Raw genomic sequence first — 17,852 nt, forward strand, 5'->3', positions numbered from 1 at the left:
GAGTTATTACATTTATATTGTTATATTTTAATGTAGCTTAGAACCTTTCATGGTCGCAAATTATTATAATTATACCCTTTCAAGGAAAATTTTAGGGGTTAATATTGGCATGTGGGCTAATTTTGCATTCTTTTTCCAAAAAAGGATTCGCCAATTTCCATATTTTTCTGAGATGATTCACCCAAATTTTATAGGACACTATTATTTTACCTTAAAAATCACCAAAATATTATATCGACTGATAGAAAATCATTGGAAATCTAAATATTTCTATAAAAATATCAACAAAAATTTTACAATTTGCATATTAGGGACTAGTAGGATTAGCCAAGATTTTTAAACTTTAAGATAAACTTCCATCCTTAAAATTAACCCTTTGTCTCCTATATATATATATATATATATATATATATATATATATATACATATATATATGTATGTATATATATGTATATGTATATGTATATATATATATATATATATATATATATATATATATACATATCCATATACATATATATATACATACATATATAGATACATATATATATACATACATATATACATACATATATACATACATATATACATACATATATATATATATATATATATATATATATATATATATATATATATATATATATATATATATATATATACGCGCACACACACACACACAGTAAGGGGACCTAGTCTTCGATATATATATATATATATATATATATATATATATATATATATATATATATATATATATATATATATATATATATATACGCGCACACACACACACACAGTAAGGGGACCTAGTCTTCGGATCATCAAATATTGTATTCTACAATGTATCCATTACAAAAGGAGGTTTTCCCCCAAAATGACTATAATTATTGGTTTCTTATCAATTTTAAGGCACAAGGTTCATAACATTTGGTATGAAAGCTTATGATCCTAGGGTTTTGTTATTTCAAACAGGTAATCTTAGAATTTTCACTGTAACTTTTTTATGGGACACTTTAGATGGAGAAATTCATATCATATTGAGCATAAATATCAAGGAACATATGGTTAAACTTTCATATCTTGGTTCACTATACTTTCAGAGATATGCTTTGGGGTTTATAAATTCTCTTGAAATCAGTTTTAAATAACTCAGTTTAGCAATTTCACTATAATTCTTTTGGGGTGTGTTTTAGATCATGAAATTTTGAGGGGACAACAAGATTGCTAGGTACCTATGATAAAAATTCCATACTTTAGTTATACTTTCAGAGATATGATTTTAGTAAGTGAAGGTTCTTGGATGCTCCTAAAATTAGTTTCAAACAAGTTAGTTTGGTATTTTCGCTATAACTTATTTTTAGTTATGTTTCAAATCATAAAATTTTAACAAGATGAAGGAGAGATATCTAGGTACCTATGGTAAAAATTTCAAAATCTGTTTCAATACACTTTTTGACATATGATTCGTGGAAATGAGGGTTTATGAATGGCCCTAAAATCAACTTCAAACAAGTTAGCTTGATAATTTTTTGCTATAAATTCTTTTTTGGGACTTTAAGATTGTGAAATTTTTAGAGATATGAAGAGACATGCAAAAGTAACTTAGGTAAAAAATTTAGAATTACATTTGCAGAATTGGACATGTGGCATGCTATAAAAATGTTCTCATTGGGAGGGACCAAAAATCACTTGGCATACTAGATTTTGGTCAAACCTGCAAAATTGAATAGAAGACATATGAGAGTATTATGAACCAAAGTTTTAGATTCACAAGGGCTCAAATCTTAGAAATGTTTCAAGAAAAAAGGTAGCCATTTAGATATTATCGAAATTAATGTTTTAAAGGTACATAATATACAAGTAATATAACTTTTGATTTGAAGATCGATTTTTTTGGGTGACTTAAAATTGTGATAAAGAGGAGTACTTTATTATTTTCTCACATAGTTTAAAATAAAATTCCAAAAGATACTACACTAATTAAACCTCTTGAAGTCTCATCTAAGACTTATGAAGAAGGCAAAGACTTAGAATTTAGCTTCTCCTAATTAGTGAAGAAAGTCAATGAAATGGATAGTTGTATGTTGAAAAGTGAATTTATCAAGTTCTCACTAAACCCTTAAAATAGAAATGATGGATGAAATGGAAAAGAGGATGAATGAATTTAAGATGTACAAAAATTCGTCAGTGAAGAAATAAAAAAATTAGAACCATTCTATTAAAATATATCCCTAAAAGTGATGTGGATATCAAAGGAAACCATGAACAATACAAGGAGAAGTATGGTGTTGAGACTCAATCACATATAGGAAGTATGGTATCACAATTGGAGAGCACAAATATTGAATCATAGAGCCATAATCATGAATTCTCAATCCAAAATCCATGTTATCGAGGCTTCAAGTCAACATTAAGGAACTACTACATTCCAAAGATCGATATTAGGAAGTTTGATGGTAACAATCAGATAACATGGATATTTCAGATAGAACAATACTTCGATTTACACCAAGTGACATCCTTAAAAAAGGTAAATATTTTATCCATGTTTATAGAACAAGATCAACATGTATGATAGCAATGGCCTTGTGAAAGGAAAAAATATTATGTTATATCTTGGTCCAATTTTATAGAGGAATTGATGGCACATTATCGAGATACTAAGATAAATACATTATTTAGTCAATTAGTAAATCTTCGACAAAAAGGTCTAGTTAGAGAACACATTCAACTATTCGAAAAGTTGAGTCTCAAAGTAAAATTCATTTTAGGATAATTTGTTAGACCTATTTATGGGTAAAAGGAAACCATCCAACATGAGATGCATCTCTTTGAACCTAAATCCTAGATCATGCTTTCACTCTAGCAAGTAAAGTTAAAAGTAAAAATGAATTAGTCATTAATAACTATAAATAAAATCCTATTCCTTCTCCTAAACCGATAAGGTTGACTCCTCGGCCTCCAATATTTCGACCGGCCCTATGCAGTATCAATAATATTAATATGAATGTTCCCACAAGTAAAAGAGTTGCCCAAATTATCACCCACCATAATTGATCATGTGGGTGCAGTTGAAACCCTCGCGAGGAGGTTTCTGATATTTTCTTCTCGTAATCCTTTACAAAAATCGGATCACCTTTAGGAGAAATAGTATTGGCATTATTATAGTGTTCTGGAAAATGATTGTTGGCATTATGTTGTTGTTGTATTGCTTCGTCATGATCTTCAGTGAAGAAATAGTCGCCATCATCCTTCTTCTGTATTGCTTCGTCATGATCTTCAATGAAGAAATAGTGGCCATCATTCTTGTCGTCATTCTTTTGAAATAGCATGTGAAGTGTTTTTTCGATTGTTTTGAAAAAATAACCATGATGATTAGTCTCTACAATATTGTCTTCTCTTGGGCAGGTTATATCCATGGTTCCAGCAAAATTTTCATGGCCGCCCACAAGATTCGGCAGAGCTCTTGGAGTTGGATTTTCAATTTTTCCCACATGAGTATTTCCATGCTTTTCAGTCGTTGCATTGTGATACTTCTCTATAACCCATGATTTGCATAATCTTGGAACTTTTGCTGCAACGTCCATCATGCTACCGAGGAGATCTGTGCAGAAAGCTTTCAAAGAAACTACAAATCTAGAGCTTATAATGTTCCTCGGACTTTGGTAAGGATCAATCTTCAAACATCCTCTAATATATCTGAAATACTGAATTAATCCAGAACGAAATACTGAAATAGTTTGTAACAGTTCTCCATAGTGATCTTTGCAATTGCTGCAAGAATCAGCTCTCATCACATGCATTAGAGCAAATACCAAAATGCAGAGAGCCACCAAAATTGAAACAATGCAAACTCTGGACTTACGTTGGCATTGAGAGTTCCTGACTTGGGCCATATCGCCCTTCTCAGAATAAATGCGTCTCCTGCCTCCCATATGTCTATGGATGGATCAATGGATTACACAAAAATTGCAGTGGTAACAAAGATTGGTAACAGAGATTGCAGTCGAGATTTCTTCAAAAGTCGCGAATCGCTTGCAAGCTTGCAGAAAACAAAACCAATGAAGCGCTGGCAATGGTGTTTATGTAACACGATTACAGAGAGTTAAAAAAAATGGACCGTTGACTAACCCTGACCGTTGAATAATACCTCCCATTCGCGTCTTTTGCAATCGACTTAAACTCACCGAACTAATTATCTCCCCAACGTTTTATATACGACAACATATCTCGTAAGCGTTTCAATTCTATGGCTTGCTCTTGTGCTTTACGTTGTTTCCATCTCCTAAGCGTTTTAATTATACGGTTTGCTCTTGTGCTTTATCTTGTTTCCATCTGCGGGAATATCGTTACCCAAACTTTATTGACGTTGACTCCAAAAGTTGGTTTCCTCAATATTAACTATTAATTTTAAAATAAATTTAAATTATTATTTATAAAATCAATTAATTATATTATTTTGAAATTAATTTATTTTATATATATATATATATATATATATATATATATATATATATATATATATATATATATATATATATATATATATAAAGTACTTAATTAATTAATGATATAAAACAGTAAGATTTTAAATAGTATAAAAAGTTAAAAAAAAATTAATTATAAATAAGAGTTTTCTGATTCACATAAGATATTTATGGCATTTTAATTAATGTATTTTATAAAAAGTAATATCAACTTACATTATAAAATAACTACATTAAATTAATTAATGAAATAAGATTGTAAGACTTCAAATCCCATAAAAATCGCATTTTAATTAATGTATTTTATAAAAAGTAATATCAACTTACATTATAAAATAATTACATTAAATTAATTAATGAAATAAAATTGTAAGACTTCAAATCCCATAAAAACATCAAAAACATTAATCATAAATAACAACTTTCTTATCTATATAATATATTTATCACATTTTATCTAAAACATTTTATAGAAAATAATATCAATTTACATTATAACATAAATTATATAAAATAATAATAAATTATTTAAGCTTTAAATAAAAAATAAAAAATATTAATAAATTATTAAACTTTAAACAAATAATATAAAATATTAATAAATTATTAAGCTTTAAACAAATATATGTACAAGAAATTTAATAATAAATAGCACAAAATTTTATCTATAACTTTTGAACATTTACCTAATAAATTTTTTACTTTTATTTTTTGTTTTTATTACTTAATACATTATAAATATTAATAATATTATAAAATAAATAATTTAATGTAAAATAAATAATTGTATCTAATTAATTACTTTTAGTTAATATTATAAAATATAAATTTTATATTTCCAAACAATTATAGACCTTTTTTTAAATCCTTTCCAAATAATTTGGAAACTCATCTTTTTTTTTTACTATACTTATCTTTTAATAATAAAAAATTACTTATTTTTAAGAAAAATATTTATATTTATTAGAAATAAGTAATTTTAATGTAAACTTATAAATTTTTCAAAAATCTCCCGTCTTTTTAAACAATCAAAGCTATTTTTTTCGGCGGTGAGTAGAATGTACTTAGGATATTTTAAAGATTTGAATTACATAATAATTTTTTATTATTTTAAATATATATTAAGAATAAAAGTTATAATAATAATAATAATTATTATTATTATTATTATTTATAAAAATAATAATTTATTAGAGTAGTTTAAGGTAGGGTCAAAATTAAATTTATTGATTACAAATACAATTTAAAAATATACATCAATAACTTATGATTTAGCAAAAGTTAATATGTTTTCAGACATAATAGAGTGGATCTTTATTTTAGAGGGAATCTCCGCTTCCAACTATATAACAATGAGTCAATATGTCACTTGTAAAAATTGAACTCAATGAGAAAAAACAAATAATCCATCTAACAACGTAAATTATCAACTATATAACAATGAGTCAATATGTCACTTGTAAAAATTGAACTCAATGAGAAAAAACAAATAATCCATCTAACAACGTAAATTATCATGCAATATAACAATTTTTTTAATAAATAAGAAAAAAATATATATACTTCTAATTTTTTTATAGAAAAACCAAATAAATAAAAAAATATTATAATTAGTAATAATCATTATTAATTATAATTAATAATAATCATTATGATGTTTGTGTTAAATTTAAAATGAATTCAATTTGTATAAAAATATATATATTTAATTTTATGATAATTTATGTAAAAATGAATGTTTAAAAAATTATATTTATATAAAACTAAATTATTTACTTAATTTAATCGTCAATTAATTACAACATAAAAATGTTTGTTATTAAAAGAAATTAAATAAAAAATAAAAATTTCTTAATTTACTTTTTCACACACCTTAAAAATGGTTCAATTCATCGAATGTTTATCTCTTAAAATTATATTTAAAAGACGATTATCTCTGTTCTAAAATAATTTCTTTCTTTCTTACCACTTCTAACCAATTTTAAAAACTTGTTCGAATTTCATGGGTTTCAAAAAGGGACCCACCTCATTTTACTTTATTGAAGTACATTTGCATGCTTTATGCAGTGAAGTCATATCCAGTTTGAAAGCAAACTTCAATATTAAGTTATTAATAAAAAATTTACCTACTTTATTATTACGTACATGAGTAGTGAAGTCATTCGCATACTTTCTTGCCAACGTTATCTGCAGAGTCAAAAGATTTTAAAATACGAAATTGAGTTTGGAATTTGTTTTAAAATTTAATGTGTGGTTATCACTTTTATTTATTTTAATATAAATCAAAGATTTTGCATATCCTTTATTTTTAATAGTGAGAAAATTTATTATTATTTAATTGTTAAACTAGCAGTGAGGATAATTATTAATGATTGTTATTCATGAATGTAAGTTGAATTACTATTATTATTCAAAGAAAATCATGGAATTATTTTATTGGTGGTTCATAAGGAGATAGGATGGAAAATTTTAAAAGATGGAAATTTATTTTAAAGTTTAGAAACTTTAGTGAATTTCACTAGTACATAATATGCAATTTGTAAAATGTTTGGGAATTTTTTTGTAAAAGTATTCAAATTTCTAATAACTTTATATAGTCTCTATATAAAATTTTGGCTATTTTTAAGGTAAAACAATTTTATACTATAAAATTTGGGCCAATAATTTTTATAAAAAAATAGAAATTAACGAATTTTTTTTTGGAAAAAACATGGAAAATTAGCCCACTTGCTAATATTAGCCCCTAAAATTTTCCTTGCCTCTAGATCTTTCCTTACTGAAGAAGACAAGCTATTAGCCAAACAAAAATAGGTTAAAAATCATTTTTTTTTTTAAATTAAGATATAAAATTTTAAAATAATAATAAAATTTTAAATCATCTAGAAATGTTTAATTAAAAATAAGGTGTTGTATTAGTTTAACACAAACACACAAGCACATATATATATGATGATGATGATTGTGATGGTTAAGGCTGAGACCAAACATTGGTCTACTAGACCTAAAGAAACAAATTATTTATTTTGATTTAAGATTTTAGTCCTATGCTCAAAAAGCTTGGAGAGAAGCCTCCCAAGCTCACTATAATTTTGACATTCTAAAAGGCTAGGAAGGTCAGTATTGTAACAAAGATTGTGAAATTGAGATCTAATGTGGTTGTACGTGGGGCACTCTAAGAGGAAGTGGTTTTCATCCTCGATGTTCCTATTTTCACATATATGGCAGATCTTTTACATCCATGGCGTTTTAGGAACTGCCCAACAACCTTGTGACATCCCTTGTGAAAAGTTAATGCTAAGTAAATAGTAAAAGTAATTATTGAACAAAGAATTTATTTGGAAAATATATATAATCCTGTTATTAATTTTATGTTAATGAAAAATAATTGTGTTGGTACTATTTGAACTGAGTTTGTGATTAATCATGGTTAGTAATTGAGGAATCAGTTACCTTGGAACCCTAACTACCTTGAGGTAGTTGAGACCCCAGAGGAAAAAGGGGGAAAATGCCAAGTCTGGTGAGGATCAGATGGCAGAAAGAAAAAAAGAAAAGATTTATGCTATGTCTGGTTAGGATCAGATGGCATAAGAGGAAAGAATTTCCTGTGTACGCTATGTCTGGTTAGGATCAGATAGCGTTTACTGGCGAGACCAGTGTGATTGCGGTCGAGTAGGACCTGCAAGTGCTTGGGGGTGGAAGGTCAAAGAAGAACTCTTCCTACGGACGGGTGGATTGACAAGCATTACAATAGGTTTGGCAGATAAGCAGGTATGGCTTATTACTTATGCATCTGTTAAAATGTTTACTGTACTGTACTGTACAAAGAAAAGTGAAATAAGTTGACGGTTATCTGCTTACTATTCTGAAACAGTATTAATAAAACAAGTATGACATTCTGTGTGAACTAAAGAGACAGAGTCGAGTGCAGTAACGGAATTGAACATATAATCTGAAGATAGAACCTGAAGTCTGCATGAGAAATGATAACAGAGTCTGCGTCTGCGGGACTCCATTAAGAACCCATAGAATACACGATGTAAGGGTTATAATAACAGTTTAAATAACCTATTCAGAAGCAGATGACCAGAACCCTAGCATATGTAAAAGGAACAAAAAACGTATCCAAGCATATAGCGAAAAGCAAGAATATATATATAAACATTTAGCAGAGTAAGAATTATTCAGTCGTTCTTTGTAACAACGATTAGGGTAAAACCCTGATAATCTATTACATACTCAGATAATAAACCTAGAGAGTCTCGCGGCCGAGCGAGTTAACAGAACGACAATGCCATTGTTATATACATTGGAGCAAACAATAAACCCAGTCTTACAGCACCTTATTTCCGGACAGCCGAACCATAAAAACTTCAGAGATTTCAAAAAAAGTATATTTACGAGATGCCCTTTAGATATATGTATACATATATAAATGAATTGCATGACAGGAAGAAAAACATTATTCATCTACCGATAACAAAATAAGACTATAAGCATGAACGCCAAGACAAGGGTACGGTAACCGTAGTTACATGCAACCCCGGCTGTTCTTTATAAGCAAACCTCCGCTTGGTGAACCCCCTCGGGCCGAGCCGCAGCTTACGCTAGGCTGGTCGAGGCACCAAGCCGGAATACACAGTTTAAAAACGCGTTCATTAACATTAAAGAAAAAGGAAAGCATACAGTATTCTCGGCGAATAAATGTGCAAATATTTTAACCTTGGAAAAATGCTCTTCATTCATGTTTGAACTGGCAAACGATCAGAAAATACAATATGTAATAAACTGAGTATATATAAATAATTGTGTGTTTGTATCAAGTATAAACCATAGACAACCAGAAGAGTTAAACCTTATGGTTCGGAGACCAGATTTATGATTAAAATAGTAGCTGCATTCAAAATAACCAGCATATAGTTATGTGACCATATATCCGACTACAAACTATGAGCATATCAAACTGAGACTATTATGCCTCTTAGCAGAGGAGTTCCGAGCTGGAACAGAGAGGAACTGAGCCAATCCGGAAATCCCTGCCAAGGGAATAATAGTTTAGCCAAACCCTGAAAACTCACATGTGAATAGAAACCAATGTTCAAATCTTTACCCGGTACTGGGTATCCGGCGAGAAGAGAGATCCCTTGCTTCTGAGAAGAGGTTGATAACCATCTACACACAGTCATGGCCGAAACATTAACAAAAACCCCGATGTAATTTTATAAAACAGAAATCCAAACAACAGGAAACAAAATACATCACCTGTAATAGCAAGGTCTCGAGGAACCAAGGACTTCAACTATGGAGAATGCCGAACCCGGAAGCCATGGCTGCATGCCTGTGGACCTTGGAAGACCAGGAAGATGAGGGGCAGCGCTGGGAGGTTGCGAAGCTGTAGCTGCACAGCTGTGTAATGAAATGAAAATGACCAAAGTCGAGCTACAAAAACCGACATACAAATAGCCCAGCTCATTTACCTATTCGTGGCTTAACTGGAGCAGTGGATCTGCGGGGAGCACATCTGCATCGTTCATTAGCCGGTGATCCTCGGAAAAAGTTTGGCGCGGAAACAGCAAGCCCAATGTGGCAGGTCAAGCACATGGCAGCTTGCCATCTATCCGTCGATCTATCCAGATGGACGACATCAACTCAACCAGGTGGATTGATGCCAGGACCGGACATGCTAACGCAACCATTAGATTTCTCGGGATATGGATAACTCAGTGGCCATAAATAACTCATTGAATGCCATTGCCAGCTGTGGTTTCGTATTATCAAATTACGTATGTGCATATTGTTAAACATTGCAAGTTACACCGTGAATCATATGTGCGGACAAATCAACAGTTGACTTATATATATATTATGCTAATGCGTACTGAGATTCTTGATGCAATATATGCATTATGGTCATATTATAACTTAGGTTATGATTGAAGTTGTGAATTTTAATAAAGTATGTTTAAAGTATAAAGTAATGGTAGTAATAGGTGTGAAAAAAAGAGATATTATTTAAAAAAAAATTTTACTTGTAGTTTTCTATTAGAATGTGACAAACCTGTTTCACTATGGAGCTCATGAGAATTTGTTCTAATCTTTGCTATATTAATTTTCTTCTTTGAGCTAGTTAAAATAGAGAGACACTTTTGATCTTCTAGGGTGGGGTTGATGACCTTCTTATAATAACTTAATTTTCTTTTAGCTGCTATTTCTTTCTCACACCACATTTTTTCTTTGAACTTAGATGTAAAAATATCTTTAAGGTTATTTATGTTTTGCATGCATCATTCTCGTTGATCTCCCAATAGTTTAACCAGAGCCTTGTGTCTTTATGCCACCCTTGATATATATATATATATATATTATTACATGGATGATAGGGATTTAACTTTTACAAAATATTATAAAATACTTTTTTTCCAGTAGTCACAAATTAAAGTTTAAGATTTCTTTCATTTTAATTAAACTAATTAACTAAAAAAATGTCATATGATGATGAGTTATGGGTTTTTGGGCATGTGCTATTAATAAGCTATGGTAATGTAACAAAGCTTCTCATTGACCTATGATATCGTAACAAATCCTCTCCATGGTAAAGTGAGGGTAAATTTCATGGTTAAGAATATATATATATATATATATATATATATATATATATATATATATATATATTACATGGATGATAGGGATTTAACTTTCACAAAATATTATAAAATATTTTTTTTGCAGTAGTCACAAATTAAAGTTTAAGATTTATTTCATTTTAATTAAACTAATTAACTAAAAAAATGTCATATGATGATGAGTTATGGGTTTTTGGGCATGTGCTATTAATAAGCCATGGTAATGTAACAAAGCTTCTCATTGACCCATGATATCGTAACAAATCCTCTCCATGGTAAAGTGAGGGTAAATTTCATGGTTAAGAATCTTGTTATTGTTGATTTATGTAGCTTGGGAGGTACTCCAAACCCTAGGGTTCAGGGTTTGGAGGGAAAAGCACCACAAGGGCAACTTGTGGGCTTGGAACCCAAGTATGGGGTTTTGGCACCCATCGTGTTTTGGGGAAAAACCATGATGGATTCACGACATGTGATTGATGAGGATGATATTTCTTGAAAAAACGATTGCGATGCAACAAAAATCGTTCGAATCTGAGTTTCCATTTGGGAGAAATGAATTTTTGAAGTTGACATAATTATTATTGGATTTTTCAAGTAGGCCAACTTGAAGTAAAATCCAAATGACATGTCTTTTCATATGATTCGTTGGAGGCCTTAAAGGCTATATATTGAGGACGGATTGGAGTCATTTTGAGCATCCAAGGAGTGCAACATAACGGCAGTGTTGGAGGATTAAAGAACTTGGATAAGGGAGCATATTGGCTTCTGTTTGACCACAGGAAAAGAGGATAGAACAACGTGGACTTAAGGATGGTTTGGGAGCTTCTCTAACTACATGGAGGGTTGTAACATACCTCAGGAAGGCCGAGTTGGAAAAGGAATAAATGCAGGTGAAAGGAGGTCCGAGGGTCTATTAGGCAACAATCGAGGAAAAACTTCTCTATTTTGGGGATGGTTATAGGTGACAGTTGAATTGTGGTACGCCGCAGGCCTAACCACCTTAGAACAAGGGAAACGTAAGGATATTTTGGGGCAGACTTATGCCTAGAACAACAACATGTGTGAGGGGAATTATTCCTTGGTAGGGCCGCAGAAAATAAGGGTTGTTGGGTGCTTGGTTAGGGTTGTTGCAGTGTGCCCATGATGCCCTAACTAGTCATTGATATGACAACAGTGTAACAGAATTGAAAATCACATTGTGCCTCGTGTCGGGTCATGGTTTTGACCAGTGTTTGGATCATCTTATAGACCATCATGTTGGAGCCATTTACATGACATTCTAAGGTTAGGAAAAGTTATAGTAGGTGTAGATCCAACAATGACAATATTGGGTGTCATACGCTAGTTGGAGGGCAGCATGTTGGCAACCCAAAGTAGCCCTAAATGAGCTAACTTGAAGGACGTAGAGCAACTGAAGGTTGGGTGAAGGACAGTGCCGACGTGCAACACTTTGATGGACTAAAGTTGTTGCTAGCATGGCAGATTGGAGCTCGGGAATTAGGTCCATACAGAGAGAAGTTGATGAGCCCGTGTTCATTGTAGTAGGCGTGACTTGTAGTAGCGATAGGCACTACTAGTGAGTAGTACGGGTGCAACGGACCAAAAGGAGAAGCTACGACATAGAAGTGTTGCAACCAAGTTTTTCATTGTATATTGTAACCATAGGCTGTTGTATTTATCAGATTTGGATTAATATAACAAAGATTGGTGATTGTTCATTATTGTACAATTTTGTTTAAAACTGTGTATATTGTGCATATGTGACTTATTGCTCTATATTTCCATTATGCAAACTAGTTTACGGTTGAGATTCTTGGTTTCGTGGCGTCAGTGATTTTAAGACTCTAACCTAGACTCAAGGTCATGGAAATTCAACATGGTATCAGAGTGGGTCTGAGCTACTTTGGAAGTAAGTAAATAAAAGTTGTGTGCAACGAAGTATAGTGTGAGAGTGAGTTGGTCACATTGTAAGTGAAGGGCTCACTACAATGTCGAAGTTGCAAGCAGGTATCCGTTATGAGGACAAGTTGGAGTGGTTGTCCAACTATATACCATGGAAGGAAAGGATCAAGTTGATCTTAAAGTTCAACAGGATCTGGGATTTTGTTGAGAAAGATATCAAGAATCCAAACGACCCTAAGGAGCTAGAAATATGGGAATACTTGGATGCAAAGGCGAGACTAATCATCTTAGATGGTGTGAGGGATGCCCTAATACCTCATTTGTCTGGGAAGAACACTGCACATGAGATGTGGGTATCTCTTTAGAATTTTTTTTGGAATAAGAACGATAATCAGGTATTGGTATTGGAGGATAAGTTGAAGTCCACCAAGATGTTAAAGGGTGAAAGTGTGACCTTGTATCTGACGAGATTGTCTCAGGTCAAAGATGAGCTTACTACCATCGGTGTGATTGTCTCAGGTGGAGATATGGTAAGGATTTCCTTGAAAGGGTTCACCGAGGAATGGAAGCCCTTCATTGAAGGAATCATTGTCAGGGAGAAGCTGTCAGACTGGGATAGGCTATGGGATGACTTCATTCAGGAAGAGTTGTGAGACAAGGATCTTCAGCCGAAGCAGAAAGCTTCAGATGATGACGTGGCACTGGCATCACGAATGAAGGGTAAGCACAAGAAGGACTTGAATAAAGTCAAGTGTTTCGACTGTGGCAAGATGGGTCATTTTTCATCAAGACGTCTGATGAAGAAAAAGGGGGATGATGAGAAAAGAAAAGGGAAGCAGGTCGGCCTTATTGCCAATAAAGTAGAGATGGATGAGCTTGCTACAATATTGGAAGATGAAGAGGAGGATTTTGCTATGATTTCTCGCAGAGTACTATCACCGAGGATGGATGGTATGTGGACAATGGTGTGACAAAGCATATGACAGGGTCATAGGATATTTTTGAGACTCTAGCTAGATGGGGCTCAAATTTTCACATGGTGTTAAGTGACAAGAGTTAGTTAGAGATTCGAGGATCGGGTGTTGTGCCATTCAAGATGGAGATAGGACGTATGATGCAGGTCCATGATGTATTGTTTGTACTAGGACTCAGATATAATGTGCCCTCCATATTGATGATGGATAAGAAGGGTTTTGAGGTCTTGTTCCGGGATGGAAAGGTAAGACTCAAGCACATAGGCTCTAAGTATGATGGGGTTGTACTCGGAGTTAGATAACATGGTCTCTACAGGTTGACTGCCAAGCCTGAGGATCATGGAAAGAAGTAGGGACATGTGCAAGTTCCAAAGATGCACGAGCAAGTGAAGGTAAAGGTATAGGCTTCGAAGGAGAAGTTATAGGTTCCCAGGAAGAAGGTACACTTTCCTGAGAAGGTCCAGGTTCCGGAGACTCAGAGGGAGTCTAGTTCGAGAGGGAGATTGCAAATTGAGAGGGAGACTCTGTAACCTAAGAAGAGTGCATGGTCAGTGGTGAGAAATGGTTCTCCTACCACTGCCAATAAGGAATCCTAGAAAGAGTGGAAGATGTTACAGGATAAGAAGAAGAAGCAGGTTGCTTCCAGTAGTGACAACGACACTTCTGAGAAGGGTGTAGTTCACCATACAGGGATTGCTGCGATTGTGAGCACCAAGAGTTAGGAAAGTGTTGCGAGCAGTGATGATTCTGACAAGATACTTCCTATTCTTGGAAGTACCTCCCTCGATAAGAGGGAGTTTTTATTTATGTACCTTGGGAGTACTCCAAGCCTTAGGGTTCAAGGTTTGTAGGGAAAAGCACCACAAGGGAAACTTGTGGGCTTGGAACCCATGTATGGGGTTTTGGCACCCATCATGTTTTGGGGTAAAACCATGATGGATTCACGACATGTGATGGATGAGGATGATATTTCTTGGTAAGACGATTCCAATGCAATCAAAATCATTTGAATCCGAGTTTTCGTTTGGGAGAAATGCATTTTTGAAGTTGACATAATTATTATTAGATTTTTCAAGTAAGCCGACTTGAAGTAAAATCAAAATGACATGTCTTTTCATATGATTCATTGGAGGCTTTAAAGGCTATATATTGAGGATGGATTGGAGTCATTCTGAGCATCCATGAAGTGCAACATAAAGTGTTGGAGAGCTAAAGAACTTGGATAAGGGAGCATATTGGCTTCTGTTTGTCCATAGGAAAAGAGGATAGAAAAACGTGGATTTAGGGCTGATTTGGGTGCTTCTTTGATTGCTTGGAGGGTTGTCACATATCTCAGGAAGGCCGAGTTGGCAAAGGAATACACACAGGTGAAAGGAGGGTCTATTTGGAAGCAATCGAGGGAAGGATTCTCTGTTTTGGGGATGGTTGTAGGTGATAGCTGAAATGTGGTATGCTGCAGGCCTAACCACCTTTGAACAAGGGCAACATAGGTAGATTTTGGGGTAGACTTGTGCCCATAATAGCAACACGAATGAGAGGAATTATTCCTTGGTAGGGTCGCAGAAAATAAGGGTTTTTGGGTGCTTGGTTAGGGTTGTTGTAGTTTTCCCATGATGCCCTAACTAGCCACTGATATGACAACAGTGTAATAGACTTGAAAATCACATTATTCCTTGTGTTGGGTCATCGTTTTAACCAGTGTTTGGATTAGATTATAGAGCAGCATGTTGGAGCCATTTATATGACATTCCGAGGTGAGAAAAAGTCATATTGGGTGTAGATCCAGCAGTGATGAGATTGGGTGTCATAGTGCTGGTTGGAGGGCAGCATGTTGGCTACCCAAAATAGCCTTAGACAAGCTATCTTGAAGGTCGAAGAGCAGCTGAAGGTTGGGTGAAGGACGGTGCCAAAGTACAACACTTTGATGGACTAAAGTTGTTGCTATTGTGGTAGACTGGAGCTCGGGAATTAGGCCTACCCAGAGAGTACTTGATGAGCCTATGTTCATTGTAGCAGACATGACTTGCAACAATGATAGGAGGTAGCCGTCTTGGAGTCTCAGTGTGTAGATGCCTTAATGGACTAAGGCACTACTAGTGAGTAGTACGGGTGTGATGGACCAGCGGGACAAGATACAACATAGAAGTGCTACAGCCAAGTTTGTCATTGTATCTTGTAACCATAGACTGTTGTATTTATCAAATTTGGATTAATATAACAAAGATTGGTGATTGTACATTACTGTACAATTTTGTTTAAATTTGTGTATATTGCGCATATGTGATTTAGTACTTTATATTTCCTCTATGCAAAGTAGTTTATGGTTAGGATTCTTTTTTTGGTAGCATCAGTGATTTTAAGACTCTAACCTTGACCCAAGGTCGTGGAAATTCAACAGTTACATAGTTTTATAAATATGTATTTAACTCATATATTAATTATTTTTATAATTGCTAATAATAATAAATAATAATTTAAAACAAAGTACTTTTGTTAATTTTTATGATTTTTTAATTTTTTTATTTTGACAATAATGTGGAATGCATCATAGAGTAAGTGTTTTAATGCTTATCATGGATTGATGTCTATCACCTTCATTAACAATTTAATTAATATGGTCATGCTAATAATAACTTTATAAGGAAATGTGATAATAGTTTTCTTTGGGAATTTGAATTTTGGAGCTCCTCAGAAAAGATGTGAGCGGGATGTTGAGGAGCAGGAAAGAAAATGCGCAGAACTAGGGTTTGGAGTAGAATACTGGAGTTGGGTACCATGGAGGGGTGAGAAGGGAGGATTTCTACTCCCTCCTATAGTCATGTAGTCTCTAATCATTTCAAGAAGCCCATGGAAGTGGAAACCGAGTATACAGAAAGAGGAAAATAGGTAAACAACAGATCATAGAGTATGGCAGAAACACAGGATGAAGTTAGAAGGGAGAAACGTATAGAAGTAGATAGTCAGAAAGCTGACCCCAAAATTCGGACAGGACCAGGTAAACCCAAGGCTTCCATCACACCCTAAGTGGTGTTAAGTGACCCAGCCTACAGGCGCACAGGGAGCACATGGCGAGTTATGCAGTGATTTGCAAATTCATGGGGTTATGGCCTACGGAGAAGACCCTACACACATGGATAAAGAACCATTGGAAACCTAAGGGAGATATAGATCTGCACCTTGGATCCAAGGGTTTCTACATAGTTGTGTTTACTAACCTCGAGGATAAGGACAAAATATTTGAAGGAGGACCCTACTTCTATAAAAATATCAAAGGCCACACTACGCAGGAAGTATACCTCCTTTGCCAGAATATGCATGGAAATGGAGCTTTCTAGGGCTTTGCTGAATGAAATAATTCTAGAAGTTTTTGATGAATATTGGGTGCAAGCGGTGGATTACGAGCATATACCCTTAAGATGCAGCAAATTCCATGAACACGGGCACCTCTTCAGAGACTGTCCTTTAAATAAGATGGAGAGCAGTTTCAAAACAACCTCAGGTAAAGAGACTGAAAACTTTACCTGTAGAAATTTTGAATAATATAACACTTATTCATAGAGATTATCCCGATTATACACTATTTGTGGAATGCATGCATAATACATAACCTCCTCTAAATTGATCATCAATTTTGCAGAATTAAAAACAATGAAACATCAATTGCATGCGCACATTAACACAATATGTACTGGGGAAAGCATACAGCTGAAAACCCCCAACTATTTGTATATTATAATGATAGAGAACATGTAACAATACATAGTACAATACTTCTCACAAGTACTCAGTACTATCTCCACCTGCTACACACAAACTAGCTCAGATCTGAATCAAGTCACACGTTCAAATCTCCTCCGCTGTCTGCC

The sequence above is a fragment of the Pinus tabuliformis genome, chromosome 2_1 (assembly GCF_031772625.1).
Source record: "Pinus tabuliformis cultivar Carrire ecotype Pingquan chromosome 2_1, CPIR1, whole genome shotgun sequence".
Classification (NCBI taxonomy): Eukaryota; Viridiplantae; Streptophyta; class Pinopsida; order Pinales; family Pinaceae; genus Pinus; species Pinus tabuliformis.